Source organism: Pteropus medius, unplaced genomic scaffold (assembly GCF_902729225.1).
Source record: "Pteropus medius unplaced genomic scaffold, Ma_sr-lr_union100, whole genome shotgun sequence".
Taxonomy (NCBI): domain Eukaryota; kingdom Metazoa; phylum Chordata; class Mammalia; order Chiroptera; family Pteropodidae; genus Pteropus; species Pteropus medius.
The window spans coordinates 7,424,491-7,442,318 of NW_024355205.1; the positions used below are offsets into that span (position 1 = coordinate 7,424,491).

Sequence of the window (17,828 nt, forward strand, 5' to 3'; positions counted from 1 at the left end):
GAGAGAAGAATATCGGCTGGACTGGGTGATCAGTGAAGCTCAGACACTGTTTATCATATCAGCTGCATACCCATCACATTTGTTCCTCAGGAATAAAAAAAAATATTCCATTTCCTGGTTCTTAAGTGTTGCCTACAAATAATGGAAATTTTTAAAGGTTGTCTTCGAAAGCCAGGAATCTGATCTACTGTTATAGAATGCCTAGTTCAACACTTAGCACAGCTGACTATCTCAGTATCTTAATGTCTTTCTTTTTTAATTAAATATATATTGAAGAGTGTCTAATATTGATTTAATATTGCATGTGTATGCTGTTTCAGAAATCTTTGTAAATAAACAATATATTCAAAATTTCTACTTTCTTTGGAAATTGGATATAATGTTTCTAATATACAGGCAAGACAGCAGAAAGAAAGATTTGAGTTACCCCAAAGTTCTTGAAATGTTAGAATGACAGCTTTAAAAAGTAACTGAGTTGTAGTCAGTTATTCAGAAAGGTTTTCTTTAACTCTCCGCCAAAATATGCAAGTCTTGCTGTTTTCCAAACCATTAACTATATCAGTAACACAGATACACAGGGCGGAATGTTGAAACCAAAAGGAGCTGAATATGTTTCTTTGTGCTCCCTTATCCTGCGTCCTTCACCAGCAGGGCTGTCTGTGTCTTAGATATTTCAGTCTTTAAGATGTTCACTTAGCTTCCCCCTTCCTTCACTCCAAAGCTGCTAGGGAAGGTTCTGAAAGCGGGGACTGCAAAATTTCTGATGTGGCATCAGGCCATAGAAGGAAGCAGCTAGATAATAATCATTGCAAGCCTTATATATTTGTATACTAATACTGCTGTTTCTATAGCAAACATTTTGGCATTCATTTCAGATTCTTTCATTAGGTAAAAATTTTAGGGTTCAAAGCATTTCTTTCATCATTTCTTCAAAGCACAAGCAAACTTTCAGGTTTTTCACAATTTGCACATATAATCTTTAAAACTAAGAGAAGTACCTCTCTGAGGGAACATATGTGAGAAACAGGGAGGGGGCTGGAAGAGAAAAGGAAAGAAAACAATGTGAGGTTATACAACTCTTGTATCCTTAAAGACAGCTTGGAGACATGGAAACCATATGTGAACTCTTAGCTAATAAAATAAAATGCCAAAATGTGGTGGCTAAAACTATTGCACCCAAAATGTAATTGGACATATGCTCATTTACTTGCTTTTAATCAAAACATTTAAAAAAAAAAAAAAAGCTATTTTGAATTCAGGCTAGGTGTAAGTATTGGTCTTACTTAATTTATATAATTATCTCATATGGAAAGAATGCATTTGTGCCATGGTGTTATTATTATATTAAGAAAAGTAAACAATGTATAAGATGGAATAGATAATACTTAAGCAAAACCTAAACGTTTCTATTGCCCATGTTGAAAAAAGGAAAATAACTTATTAATTTCACACTGGAGCTATTTTCCAATGAATGTGCTACTTGGCTTGTGTGATAGCTGTAGATTTATCATGTTCATGCAAATGAATGTCAGTCTGTTTAGGTAATCAATGCAAATTTCATTTATTCAGTCAAAAATAACAGCTTTTACAAGTCTGGTGAAATTGCTGGAATGTCAGGCTTTGGTTGCTAAACTCAGTTTATGTACTGCATAAATCTAGATTTCTCATGTGAATTCATTCAAGAATATCAAAATAGTATTGGGCTTCTCCTACCCAAAGGCTCTTTTTAGCTGGTTGATCTATTTATCTTTATTTACTTATTTGTTTGTTTCTTGGTTGGTTTATTGACCTCTTAGACAAAAGTAGTTATTTAAAATAATAGGTCATATATGCAGGCATTAATTAAGGATTAAATAAAGAAGAAAGAGCAAATTAAGGATTTTTTTAATTTAAGTAATTATGAAGAATGATAAAAAAATTAGACTTAATTAAGAATAAAGAACTAATGACATGTTTTTATTATCTCAGAAAACCTTTGAGTAGGAACTTTAAAGGAGACCAGATGACAGAATTAAATGGAAAAAATTGAAAATCAAGTTTTCTTCCTCAAAACAAGGTAATATAAGAAACTAAACAAACACAAATGAAATGTGTAGAGAACATTCGTAAAGCTGCTTTCAACCCATGTAGGAGAATGTAATCCAAACTAAGTAACAGTGGCAAGACTTGATGATATGCCGTTACCTCATGTTGCATGTATCTAAATATATGCATGGCAAAAAATTCACAAACTATCAGTACGTAATCAATAAGTTATTGAAAAATAATTCCATACTTAGGATACAGAAAATTGTTATAGGGTGTGGTTTGACAAATTTAGGTAGATTGACAAGAGAGAATCTGTGAGGAGGATATATCCAAAATCTGTGACAGTAGAAGCAGAGTCACAAAGGCTTGGGGAAAACAAGGTAAGAACTGGAAAGAAGGACATAGTGGGGCTGGAGAAAGATGTTCATGTTGGGAGACAGTACTGAAAATCAAGGAACATTTTAAGGTGCTCAAAAGAATTGAAATCTGAAAGTAAAGCTAATTGATTCTGTACTTTAAATTCAGTATTGAAGCATTTAAATTCACTTTTTTCACTTGCCTAGGGAGGGGTGAGGAATAAGCGAGATGGCACTTATAGAAGGCGTGTAGAAGGACCTATGGTTAATTCTGTAGTTTTGTATTCAAGATGGACTGGAGCAGGGACTTTCCATGAAATGGTTAAGGCATGGTATTGGTTTGTGTGGAAGGTAGTGAAAGAAGGGACTCTGCCTCCTAGTGTGTAGGCACTGAGTTAGGACTATCCTCATGGCACCTAGAACACAGAAACTCGACTGCTGAAAGCTTAGTTGACAGACTGATTACAAAAATATGAATCCAGAAAAGAGGGAAAAAAGTATCATAAGATCACATTAATTTATAGTGAAGCTAAAGATGACAGAATGAGCGGAAATGAAAAATAACTTCATTTAATATTTTTTTTCTATGAAAGAAAATCACATCCTGAAGAACAGCGGGGAAAAGACTCCTCCAATATGGAGACCAACTCTAGAGTATCTCTGTCATCTCTGTGTTTACACTCAATGTTCAGCCAGTGGTGGGGGGCGGCGTTGTGAATAGATCCTTCAAATCAGCGACCAATGTAGCTGCCAATTCTAAATCTCCAACAGCAAATTCTCAAAGCTTATTAATATTTTTTAGAAGAAAAGTTTGCTGATACTTGATCAAAGCTCCAAAAACTGAATATACATGAACGTATACTTAAATATATAAATGATATATAAGTATATATTGAAATCTCCCATTTATTAAATGCTAATTATATACCAGGCAATATATCAAGTAACTTAATTATACCACAGTGGTTAAAAATATGGGCTTTGGAGTCAAACTGCTTAGGTCAAAATTCTAACTTTGTCATCACTAACTTTGTTACCTTCTGCCAGGTGTCTTTTCTCTTAGTTTCCTCATTTTTACAAGCCAAATAATATTTGCTTCATACTTTATAGGGTCGTTGTGGAAATTAAATGGAATATCACAAACAACGTGCTTAGAAAAGTGGCCGGCATATAATAAGTGCTCAGTTCATGTTAATCCTCACAACACTACAAGGATGTAAAAATTAAAGCCTGTGGAATTTAAGGAGTTTATCCAAGTTCATCCATTGAGTAATAGTAGAGCTGAGAATGTTAACCCATGTATGTTTGTCTACTCTGTCTTCACAGTGCTTTACTTAATATTCACAATTTGGACCTCTGCTTTACTCTACAACTCGCCTGCCAGGTGTTGGTACACAGAAATGGGTCAGCCTTTCAGAGCTCCATTTCCCTCCCGTATGAAGACTGTCACACGTTCCTTCCTCTCCCCCTGACCTCCGCAGAATTCAGTGAACCTAACCTACATATCCAAAAATGTAACGCATTAAAAGAGGAATAAAGTTCAAATTTCTTCAGAAAAACCAGAATGGCTCTTCAGTTTGTTTGTTTGCTTAGGATCACGTAACCTTCCAAAGAAAACAGTTAAGATTTTGGAGAGGAGTTGATTTTCAGTGTTGAAAAAATGACATGATAACTGGACAGATTTGGCTCTAGAGGGGGCAACAGCATATAAAATCATGAGACACTTCAACCATCCTGTTAAACTTAGAAAAATCCATTACCAAGTTGTAGAAGGAAAACAACTTGCGGAAATATCATCGAGGGCCGACCGTTTCCAATCACTGGTACTCCATTCATTATATGCTTGAGTGGTTCCAGGAACAACAGAAGACCGTGCACTGTTACAATGCCAAGGACAAGAAAGGCAACTCAGCCTGTCGGGCTAACTTCCCCTCACAGCAATTCGAACATTTCAGGCTTCGCTTCCCTTGCCCAGATGAGTTAGTCACTGGGGAAGTGAAGCTATGGCCAAGGCCTTCTTTCTCAGAGAAGACTCACTGCTCTCTTGTGGACCGTCGGCTGCTTCCACAGTCTTCTGGCCTAACAAACACATACTCTATTCGAAATGGGTAAAAATGCCATGTCATCTGTCTTTATCCTGCCTTTCCTGAGTTTTTTATTTTAGGAGTTACCATCAGTTGAACACAATCTTTGTACAGTATCTCTAATTCTTATACTACCCCTACAAAACTTTCGTTGTCTGAAAATGGAAACTGATGCTCATAACATTCACTTTAAAAAAGCAGATGCCAGCAAGTAATCGAAATGGGACTTGTAGCCAGGTCTGTTGAGTTCCAAAATCCATGACCTTTCATGTAACAGGGTCTAGATGAAAAATACAGGCAATAATATAGAACCTATACAAGAGTATAGAGAAAAAGATATAAGTTGCATTTGAGCAAATTCAAAAAATCGGTGCCATTGAAATAAATGAAAAATTTCAGGAGGAGAGCTTCTGGATAAGACAAGGAAAAAGATTTCCTAGTAAATGTTTTGTCATAAAAAATTGAGTGGGGCAAGTGACGATAAAATTTTAGCTTGCCTAAAGATTCCACAAATTAGCTTTAAACAGACATACTGTCGAGGGCCAAAATGAATAAATTATGAGGCCATACTGAAACATTATTTTCAATTCCCTTTTGATGTGCTCATTGATTCATATTTTACACATATTTACAAAATAGTTAATTTCTTGCTGAGCTTAAGCACATACATCCCAAACTTGCTCTGTAAATTTAGTTAGCAACATGTTTATGAATTAAATCTTTCAAAAGAGACATTAAACTTGGCAGGAAAATCTCTAAAAATTAAGACTCGATAATAAGTTTTAATATGAAGACACTGGTATTAAGACTATATTAAGGCGAGATATTTAAACCACGCTTATCCCAAAATAAGAGACCTAGCTGCTTTGTCTTGAGATGGCCTTATTTGATTTGCACACCTGGTAATTATTGCTTAAGTATTTTGGAGACCATTGCGAAAAGAATTAGCAACTGGGGTTTATCACACAAAGAAACCTTGAAAGCTCTCTCACTACAGAATAGCAGATGTAACTATGCTCTTATCGCTGATTCTAGATTGAACTGTTGTGAATTTATCTCTTAGCCTTTTGGTCTCCTCTAAAAAATTTAGTAATTTAGAATCATAAAATTGGCATCATTGATTCACTTTCTATTTAAACTTTTGTCCTAATATCTCCAGCTCAAGAAAGAATAGATTTATGCAGGCCTGAGCTGAGGAACAGCTGGTATTGAAAATGTTTCTCTTCTTTAAGCCTTCTCCCTTCCTTATCCAAACAGAGAGGAGAAGGATCTGTTTTCTTCTCTTTCAAAAGGAGTGGAGTGAAATCCAAGTCCTCCAAAAAAGAGACGGAATGCTGTTCTACCTCACTATTCACTCCCACTTCCAACTTTAACTTTTGGACTCACATCATTTTTAGAATGTTAAACCATTTTTCACAGATAGCCTCCCAAGAGGTAAGTGAGGACTAGTTCCAGTTTAAGCAACATTTAAACACACACGTTTTGAAAAACACAGTAAAACAAACAGGCTGGACATCCCCTTCTCTTCCTTTTTAGCAATAAAGCTGTAACACTGAAAACAACCAAAAGTGTTTGCAGCATCTCAAACTGTGCCCCACCCCACTCCCAACCCCAAAATCCTCCAAAAAGAGGTTTGGGAAGACATAAGCTGTTGAGAACTTGCCAGTTAAGAAGTCAGTTTAGAAGCCACTTTAAACCAAAACTGTGTAATCAGAACTGTTGGTCTGAAGCATGTGTTTGAGTAATGTATTAAATGGCATTAACATAGACAGTAAAAGTCTTGCATTATTTTCTTCCCTGGGGGCATATAATGCAAAACTTCATTGACTGGAGCCAGTTTGGTAAATGGGGCAGAAAATGCCTGTAGAACTGATGTAATGTTATGAAGAAAGTGGAGCATAAGATGGCATATAAACTCTTAATGGCATTGTTTCCTAGATTCTCCATGTGCAGCAAAGTGGATATTGCTGCTGCTTGTAAGGGAACAACCAATTACAATTAAAGCACAGGCACGTAAGTTTCCTGGCACACATATGACTATGGGGCACAGATTAGAATTCATTTCATCAAGCTTTAATTTCATGTTCAGCCCCTTAAAAGTTCCATATCTCTTAAATATGCTGCCAGCAACCTGTTATCTGGTATAATGAAAAGCAGTGTAACCACTCACCAAATAAAATCCCATATAAAACCTAAACCTCAGTTTCACTTTTCAGGCACTGGTTTCATTGCTTCTTCCACCCACTCTTTCTCTCTGCCAGAGCCTCTAATGAGCAGCAACTCAGGCCAAACTCTGCCAAGTGTGAGCAGGTGGGTTTGATGGGATGTGAAATGTAGTTTGCCTATAACCAGACTACCATTAGCTGGCAAGACCACATGGATTTTAGAGAGAGAGTGAGAAAAATTTAAGCAGGATGTTTACAAATAAGAATAAAGATAAATCATACTTTTTAATAATACTACATTATTCATTTGTAATAATACTCACTATACATTATAGCACAGTTAAAGAAATATTTCTGAAAAGACTTTTTTTGTACTTTGTTAAATGTACAAATGTACAAATAAATGGATTTCTAGAAGGCAGAGAACACATTTCATTCCATCTTCAATAAACCCAGAAAAGCAGAAGTTGTTTGGATGATAAAACAGTACATTCATTCTTTCATTCATTCATTTGCCTTCTCAAAAACAAAACAAAACAAAACAAAACCAAGAAATTCCAAAATAATTATTTTTACTTACTTCTTGGACCAATCAGTGAATAAAACCATGGGGTTTATAAAACAAAAACAAGATTTTTTTTTATTATTTTGATTTGATTATCTAGTAAAATTTTTAACGGAAAGATCTTATATTTTCATAGCTAATAATATATTTGGTTTAAATTATGCTATACATGTTATGAGAAGAAAGAAATATGTTAAAGAAACTTTAAGGGTGAATGTGAGAATCAAAACAGATGACATGAAATGGAAAGCATTTTGAAAGTGCTGAAACATTTCACAGACCTACCAGTTTATTATTATCTTTAGAGGTAAAATGGTGTAGGGGAGAGAGCAGAAAACAGAGTGAAAAGTCAAGTACAATACAAACTATGCAACTAGCCCGTGTATGGACCTGTTTAGGTCATTCACCCTCTTAAAGATTTAGGTTCTGTTTATTTAAATAGTCCCTCTAATAAGTGCCTTATCCATCCACCACCCAAGCTTACTGGGAGAGTCAGCTATATTTAAAAGCTCTTTTTTGAACTGTAAAACATAATAAATAATTTGAAATTTGTAAAAAATGTGTTCTTGATTATAATGATTATTTATGAGAAATACAACTAAATTTCAGAAATAGGGAAATTTCAGAACTCAATTTTATATGAATGCAGGAATTCAAATGCTTCAGAAACTTTAATATATAAATGTGATTAGTGTCACTAAAAGTCTCTGTCTAATTAAATGACTTTGAACCTGGGAGTATAAACACAAATAAAATTCAGATTTCTTAATTGACTTGTTATATTGATAATAGCCATATTACTTTTAAATTTTACATTTTCCTTTTTAATATGTATAAAAGAATATTATAAATTTTAAAACAAATATGGTTTAAAAATAAGATATACTCAACAACAATGAGCCCAAGAACTAGGACAAAAACAAAATTGGGTATATTATTAGATGGAGTCCCGGTAGAATACATAAGATACTTATAAGGGTTTAACTGAAAAGTTAGCAATGCCTAAGAGTTTTCATATCATTTCTAATTAATGTGTTGTCAAATTCTTAGTTTCTGCCAATTGAATGAGTAAAAGGGTGGCTATCTCACAGTGTCATTGTTTTTATATCCCTATTACTAATGAAATTAAACCCCTTTTCATGATTTTGCTTGACAAAAATATTTCCTCTTTACTGAAACTACTGTTCATATCTTTGTCCACTTTTCTATAGAGTTATTGTATTATTGACTTATAAGTTTTGTTTTAATATTTGAGATAATAATCTTTTGTTAATTATCATATTTTAAGTATCTTTTCAGAGCTCGTGACTTATATTTTCATTTTCTTTTGAGACACAGAAGTTAACTTAATGTAATCATATTTATTATACTTTTTCTTTTGAGGTAGAGCTTTTTACACAGTAAAAAAATCTTCTTTACCCCAATTTCAGGGACCTCTCTAATATTTTCTTCAAAAATTTTTAGTTTTATGTCTTATAAAAATCTTTAAAACATTGGCAATTGGTTTTAATATGGTGAGAGGAAAGGTCCAATTTAATTTTTAATGTGAATTGAGTTTTTCTTTTTAGTTACATTTATTATTAGTCTTTTAGTTCCCTAGGGATCTGCCATGCCATCCCTGTATTATGCCTGAACCTGTATTCTGTCTGTTCTATGGGTCCATCTGGCTATCCATGTACCAATATCACATTTTCTAATCTACTATAGCTCTGTTTTAATTCTTAATATCTGGTAGGACAAATCATCCCTCCTTATTCTTCTTATGAATATTTTAGCTACTTTTGGCTCTTTTCTACGTAAATATTGGAACTGGATTTTAAAATCCTTCATAAAACTCTGTTCAAATTTTATTTAGAATAACATTAAAGCTATCAATTTGGGGACATTTGATATCTTCATAACATTGACTAATTTACATAGAAAGTATCTCTCTATTAATTTAGGTTTTAGTTCATTTATTTAGATAAAGTTTTAAAATATTTTTAAATTAAGTCTTATGCATCTTTTGTTTCATTCGCCTCTAATAGATTATAGTTTTTATTGTATTATAAATGATGACATTTAAAAAATATATTTTCTGATCTTTGTTGCTGCTCTGTAAAGATGCAACTGATTGTTGTATATTAATTTAATGTTCTGCTAACGTGCTATACATTCTCATATTCAACAACTCATATTTGATTCTGTTGGTGTTGTTTCTTCCATTTTGATGTCTTTAATTACTTTTTATTTTTTTAGAGTACCAGCTAGAATGATTGAGACTTACCTTATAGACTAATATAGACATAGTCAATTTTTGTAAATATTATAAATGTGCTTGAGAAAAATGTGTATGCTATTCTTTAGGGTACACTGTACTATATATTTTTACTACAGCAAGCTTATTAAAATCTTTTTGTATCGACAATTTTTTTGTTTGCTTTGATCTATTAATAATTAAAAATATGTTGAAATTCTCATTATGGAAATGGATTTATCAATTTTATCTGTACACCTATTTCTTTCTGTAAATATCTGAGGCTATTTAATTGGGTTCATGCAAATGATATCTTCTATGTAAATTGAACTTTTATTACTATGTATTGATCTTCTCCATACCTAATATAGCTTTTTAAGAAAATTTCAATTATATATACTTTTAAAAAACAATTAAGTCATTTTTAAATGTATAGTTCAATGGCATTAAGACATTTGCAATGTTGTGCTATCATTACAGCCATCTATTTTCAGAACGTTTTCATCATACCTAATAGATGCTTTATACCCATTAAATAATAACTCTCCATTTTTTCATCTGCCTAGCTCCTGGTAATCTCTATTCTACTTTCTGTTTCTATAAATGTGCTTATTCTCTAAATCTGCCTATTCCTCCTATAAGTAGAGTCATACAATATTTGTCCTTTCTTATCTGGTTAATTACACTTAGTGTAATATTTTCAAAGTTCATTCATGCTGTAACATATTACCCAATATAGGTTTTTGTCTTAAAGTCTATTTTTACAGATATTACATACATCACTTGCCAGTATTCTTTTAGCTAGTATTTGTCTGGTATACCATTTTAGATCTTTTACTAGCAGCCTTTTGTATCTTTGTGCATTAGGAGTGTCTCTTACAAACTACATATAGCTTTATTTCCTTAATTCAATCTGAAAAATCTAACTTTTAACTGAAAATTTAAAATTATGATTATCAACATATTAGCTGATATAAATTTCTATTTCTATATTCAGATTTTATATCTTTTTTCTTCTTGTCTTTTTAAAAATGATTGATTGAGATAGAGATTTCTGTTATTGTTTTTATTTTCTTTTATTTTTTTTCTCCCTGCACTGCTTTGGACTTTGCAGCCTTTACCCTTATTTGACTTAAAATTTTAAAGCTAAACAATGTTTTAATCTCCCTTTTCAACCAGAAATGTCCAAAAAAATGTGTCTTAACTATGGACTAGTTATTGTTATTCTGTGGTCCATATTAATTCTTTAGAGACATTTATCTAAGTCTCTAATATAAACCAATGACATATATTATATGATTTAGTTTGGAAAATAAATGAGCGTTATGGAGTGAATGTTTGTGTCTCCCCCAAATCCATATGCTGAAATCCTAACCCCCAGTGTGATGGTATTAGGAGATGGGGCTTTTGAAAATAATTAGGGCATGAAGGTGGAACCCTTGTGAATGAGATTAGTGCTCTTTAAAAAGAACCCCAGAGAGCTCTTGCTCCATTATACCATGTGAGGACACAGAGGAAGAAGACCACCTATGAATTAGGAAGCAGGCTCTCACTAGGTACCAAATCTGCTGACACCCTAATCTTCAAATTCCTAGTCACTAGAACTGCAAGAAATAAATGTTTACCATTTAAATCAGTGTGGTAGTTTGTTATAGCAGCCTGTAAAAACTGAGCCAAGAAATGAAAACACTGTGCTTGCTTCCAAAAGCTAGAGATCATAGCATATCATAGCATGGATTTGGAGATTTAAAAATATGGATTTAGGTTCTGGCTTTACACTTGCTATTTGACCTTGGGCAAGTTTCTTACTACCTCTAAGTGTAAGTTATTTCTGTAAGTAAGATCAGTGCAATAATATTTATGGTGCAATGTTCAATTATTTATTGATAAATATTTGTTTTAACTAATGTGTGACTGATTCCATACCAAATGCTAGGTGTATAGTGGTAAAAAGAATGTATTTATTTCCTGCTCTCATAAAATTTACTCTCTTGGAAATATAGAATTTTAAAAAATTATATAAATAACAAATTTTCAGAAAAAAGAAATCAATGTATGATAAGAGGTTGTTTATTATGTATATAATGTATGGAATTTAGTAAACACTCAATAAATGATGGTAGTATTATTACAAATAATAATTTGGAGTGACTAGTTTATCCTAAGTAAGCAATATATGAACAATGTGTTATGTAATGAAAAACTACACTATGTTATAGGCATAACATTTTTTTAATTATGTCAAAGAATTTGAAATTTGAATAATGGTCCATGCTATTTTCAAAAGTAGAAGTTGGTGGAACACAAAATTGGTTCAATACACTTTTACCAAAATATTTTTATTATTTCCATCAACTATATAGAATTGTATTTACATGACAACAATCCTTCCTTTTTCAAAGGAACATTTCCATATCTAAACTTAATTCATGAATTTATGTAATTTATTACATTTTTTAAAAATTGAGCATCATATTTGTTCATACAATCATTCCCTAAATGCATATTATTCAACATTTACTATATGCCACATGTTTGTTATGCTAGGAGTCATGTTATGATATTTTGCAGAGGAATTTGAGAACTGGATGGTTAGGAGGTGAGAGTGGCCTAGAAAAAAAGAATATGTGTGATGTTTTATGCAATTTATCAGATTACAAATCATGCAATTTTGTTTTGTTTTATTTTTATAAAAACAAAATGGAAATCAATTAATTCTTTTGTTTACCACACATTTATCAAGTGTCTGCTATGTGTTAGGTGTTGTCCAAGGTTCTGGAAATACAAAAATTGATCGGATACTCTCCCTGCTCTGATGTTAACAGCTAATTGGGAAATATTGTTGGATATACTCCAGTGTGATATTTAGAATACTTTATCACAAGGATTCTAAAATAAATTGTAGAGAAGGAGAAGCAAGTCATACATCCTACACTGCTTTTTTTCTGACGGCTTTATGTATTCTAAAAACCAGTGATTCTAAAATGGTTTCTTAAAATATATCAAGATAAAACTATTGGAACCACGTCACAGAAGCCTTTTTTTTTTTTTACAATGGATTTGAGAAATATGCACTATGCTTATTATTTGAAGAAACAAACAAAAGATCTTTTGAAATCTGATACTTATTGGTATATTCAATATTTTGTATCCAACTCAGCAGGTGTAATTTCAAACTTATCTATAGCTTCAGTTCACCAATTTTTAAGAAGTGATAAACCAGTTTTTCGGGGCAAGGGAAGATGTTTCTGTGGATATCAAATTGCAGTGAGAGCTTTAAAGTTTAGGAGCTAAACCTAGTTGAGCCACGGCTTTATTGCTCAGCAATTAAAATTCACTAGAATATTGGATACTCAGTGTTTATCACATTTACCTCCTAAAATAAAAATGATTTGCTGACCAAATAATAATTGGATGAACCTAACAGAACAAATAATTATTGCTAAGATTGAATAGGCCAATCCAGAAGTGGAGACATTTGTCAATTTATAATTATTTCTTGAGTTTTCTGCTCTGCATATGTAATGGAAGTTTTGCTACATGGGTTCCAGTCATGTATAAACTGTGATTCTCTGTGGAATCAGAGAGAATTGACATAATATCTACAAAAAAATTTTAAATTGGGAGGAAATAGTAGAATTGATGATGCAATAGCTATAAGATATTTTGACCTTTTAATTTCTGTCTTTATTGAATCTGCCTACACTTTTGTCTTGTTTATTTTTTACACTAAAAATGGGGAGCTTTATGGAGTCACAGAGAGCTAAAGCTTTCATACCAGTTCTATTTTTTCTTTTTTTTTTTGTTATTTAAATTTTATTTCATAATCATAAACTTAACTCTGCAACCCAGCTAGACTTGGAGGTACAAGGAAAACCTGGAACCCAAAGAACCACAGTGAGAGCAGATAATAATAGGGTGTTCCGAGCAGACGGGATGAGGGGTGCTCTCGCGAGCAACAGAAGGAATGGTCTGGTGGTTAAGATAATACAAATCAAATCTATTAGAGTTGTCCACAGTCAGCAATGGTGACCTTCTTGCTGGTCTTGTCATTCCTGGACCCAAGGCACTCCATAGCCTTCACAATATTTATGCCTTTTTCACCTTGCCAAAGACCACATGCTTGCCATCCAACCACTCAGTATTGGCTGTGCCGATGAAAATCTGGGAACTGTTTATGTTGGGTCCAACATTTGCCATGGACAAGATGCCAGGACCTGTATGCTTCAGGATGAAATTCTCATCATCAAATTTCTCCCCATAGATGGACTTGCCACCTGTGCCATTATGGCATGTGAAGTCACCACCCTGGCACATAAATCTCAGAATAATTCTGTGAAAGCAGAAACCTTTATAACCAAATCCTTTCTCTCTAGTGCTCAGAACACGAAAATATTCTTCTGTCTTTGGAACTTTTCCTGCAACCATCTCACGGCCAAGGGCTCGCCGTTGACTGTGATGTCGAATTGAAGAACACGGTTGGGTTGACCATGGCTGGGCACACATGGCTCTGAAGCAGTGGTGTCTGCAAGGTCAGTTCTATTTTTTCTTTAAATGAAGTACTAATCATAGATGGAATTGGTGGCTATGTAAATATTATACTTTTACTTCTTACTAAAGTACGGTACTTCAAGAAAAAAACTCTACAAATAGGATGTCTTTTGTTCACTTTTCCTCACATGCTATTTAAGAACTCCAGTATAGTCAGAGTCCAGATAAATAGGGGTAGTGAAATATATTTTAAATGGTGCTCCAAATAATTTTTTTAATGCTAGGCACCCTTCCCCATACCAAAGCAATAATGATAATAACAAAATAACTTCTAATTAAAATGCTATACAGAAGGATATGGAAAGATTACAGGCTCCTGAGGCTGGGGTGAGGGAAATGTGAGAATATAGATCTGAACGTATAAGACTTTCTAGATGATATACTAGGGATTTGTAGTAAACTTTCACTAAACTTTTTATCTTTCTTTCCTGGGCACTAAGACTATATTTCCCAGCTTCCATTGCAACTTAATGTGGATAAAACCACTGTAAACCATTTCCAGAGTTGGCCTCTATAGTCTTCTGAGAAGTGAGCCTCCATTCTTTTTACATTATCTCTCCCCATTTGTAGACTGACTGAAGAACTGCAAGCACCTAGAGGAGGATAGAGTCACATGAAAACAAAGCCATGAGAGAGGAGTCTCTCCTTGGAAGAAAGCCAGGCTGAAGAATGTTTGATCCAGAACACTGCATTTAGACTATTGTATTCCTGCAAATAAACTTTTATTGCAACAAGTAACTAACATTTGGAATTGTTAGCCTATCATGACTAATTAAAAAAGATTCCAAGCATGGGAAAAGTAGGAAGGCTACCATCAACATCTTAGAATCTATAACACTTATGAACACATTAAGCATGGACTAGAGGGCTATCAAAATAGGCATCATCTTTGTTAATGTCAGAATTCCATTATAAGAGTGTGAAGTCCTTTAGTGTTCTTTTTCTAAAATGCAAATATTCAAGGAGAGGAAATGTGCTTTCATGAAGCCACATACCTACATCACAGGAGAAATGAGAGTAACTTGAGAAAAGTATGATGTTCAAGAAAAGAAGAATACTAAAGAAACAGAAAATGAGTAAGGAAAGCCAGGGAATGGCAAACATAAATGACACTCATTTTGTTTAGAGGTGTGGTGTCAAAGGTAATGAAAAACATTATCTCTCTTATAATCTTTTCTGGTTCCATGAGCAGTAGAAGATGGATGAGGCCATCATTTCTAACAAAGTGGACAATGTCACTTGATTACTCAAAATCTCTTGTACCTTCCTTGTGTTATTTTTCACATTCTAACTTGTTTTACATTCATCCTATGGTCAAGTTCTGTATAGGGACCTTAAGATAAAAATTGAAAAAACAGACACAGTCGCTAACATCATGGAGCTTGCAGTCTGGTCATGGACAGAGACATGATACATAAATAGGTTTATAAATACATAAGCGTAGCTATATAAGTATAATGCAACATGAAAGAACATAATAGGGTGATTTGAGTGCTATATTGGAGGTAGTTAAGTCACATGGTATGGAAAGAGAAGGCCTATGAGATTAAGCAAAATTTTAGTCAGAAGGATAATGAGTTTGGCAGGTGGGAGGGGAGAGAAAAAGAGTTGATTTTAGGTGAGTGGAGAAGGGAGGTGGACAACATCCAAAGAGAGGAACAAGTATATGTACAAATATGCAAAAACTCTGAGATGGGAAGGAACGTGTCATACTCAAGGAACAGAGAAGGCCAAAGGGTATATAGGAACGTGTCATACTCAAGGAACAGAGAAGGCCAAAGGGTAAATTAGGAAGACAGGGGCAATTAGACCAAAAACTGAATTGTAAAAATCTTGATAAATTTTTTAAAGAATTGATGAATTTTTAGCTACAATGATCAAAGAAAAAAGAAAAGGATACTAAAATTACTAATGTAAGCACTAAAACAGGCTATATCATTACAAATACTGGAAGGATACTAAAGGAATATTATGAACAGTTTTGTGGTAATAAATTGGACAACTTTAATGAAAACGACAGATCTTTTTAAGACCATTTACTAAAATTGACTAAAAAATAAATTTTAAAATCTGGATAGTTCTATATCTATTAAAGAAATTGAATTTGTGATTAAAAACCTTCCCAAAAGTAAACTCCAAACCCAGATAGATTCAAATTTATGTCTAAACAAGACTTTCAAGAAAAAAAAAAAAAGACTACAGACCAGTAACCCTCATAAACAGCAACACAAAGATATTTAAGAAAACTTTAGCAAATCAAATGCAATAATTTTAAAATGGCTAATACATCATGTTAGGGTTTATCCTAGTAATGCAAGTTTGGCTTACCATTGGAAAAGCAATCAATAGAATTCATGATATCAACAGAATAAAAGATAAAAAATAGATGATCATCAAAATTGATGCAGAAAAATTATTTGCAAAACTTCCACAGCCATTTGCAATTAAAAATACCATAATTAGAAATAGACACTTCAACTTGATAAAGGACATCCTAGAAAAATCCACACCTATTATAATACTTTTTGATAAAAGACTAAAATCTTTCCACCTAAGATTGAGAGCAATCACCATTCAACACTATACTAAAAGTTCTAGCCAATTAAGTGATGCAAAAAAAAAAAAAGATTACAAAAACTAAAAAAGAAAAATATAAAATTTTCTTTTGAGAAATTCATAAATAGAATTCACAAAATTGCTTCTAGAGCTTGTAAGAGAGGTTAGCAATGCTACAGAACATAAAGTTAATAAACAAAAATTTAATTATATTTCTAGATACATGCAAAAAAGGTAAAATTTGAAATCAAATAGTGTTTATAGTAGCATCAAAAATATAAAGCAGTTAAGAGTAAATTTAATAAAATGTAGATAAGATATCATACTCTAGTAATCTAAAAATATATTATTTCAAAAGAAAATAAGGACCTAAATAAATGAAGCAATTATACCATGTTCATAAGCTGGAAAACTCAATATTCAAATTGACGTATAGATTCAACACAACCTGAATCTAGATCCTAGTGTGCTTTTAAAAAAGTAGTTCTACAGTTCTAAGTCAAAGGACTTAGCATTGCCAAAAGAATATTATTTAAAAAAGAGCAGTGTTAGAGAACTTACATTATCTGACTTCAAGTCTTACTTATTATAATGCTATAGTAACCAAAACAGTGTGGTATTGCTATCAAAATAGACAATAAGTTCAACGGAACAAAATAGAGATTCTAGAAATAGACCCATGTAGATGTGGTCAATTGATTTTGAACAAAGGTGCCAAAGTAATTCAATGGAGAAAGGCTATTTTTTCCAACATATGGTGCCAGAATTCTGGGTATTCATATGGAAAAAAAATTAACCTCACCCTTTAAGCCACATGCAAAAATTATCTCAAAATGGACAATAGATTTAAATATAAAAGTTAATATTACAGAAAACTTCTAGAAGAAAATCTTCGTGACTTTGGAGAAGGCAAAGATTTCTTAGATATAACACAAAAAAGTGCAAACAATAAAAAGTTGATAAATCTGACATCACCAAAATTAAAAATTTGGGATCTTCAACAGTCACCATTAAGAAAATAAATAGGCAAGGCATGGGCTGACAGAAAAATCTTCACTATTCATAAATCTGAGAATTTACACATTCCAACGCAACAATGAGAAAATAAATCCCCATTAAAATGGATAAAAGACTTGAACAGACATTTTACCAAATATATCTAAGTGGAAATAAGTTTATGAAAAAATACTCAAGCTCATTTATTCTCATGTAAATGCAAATTTAAGCCACAATGAGATATTATTACATACCCACTCAGAAGGCTAAAATAAGACAATCCAATGCCAG

The 17,828-nt window shown here is 32.8% G+C and overlaps 1 pseudogene; it reads right to left on the bottom strand.

Annotated features, from left to right (window-relative positions):
- Window positions 1-13,437: 13,437 nt before the first annotated feature.
- On the bottom strand, window positions 13,438-13,926 carry LOC120598542 (peptidyl-prolyl cis-trans isomerase A-like; annotated as a pseudogene).
- Window positions 13,927-17,828: the final 3,902 nt, after the last annotated feature.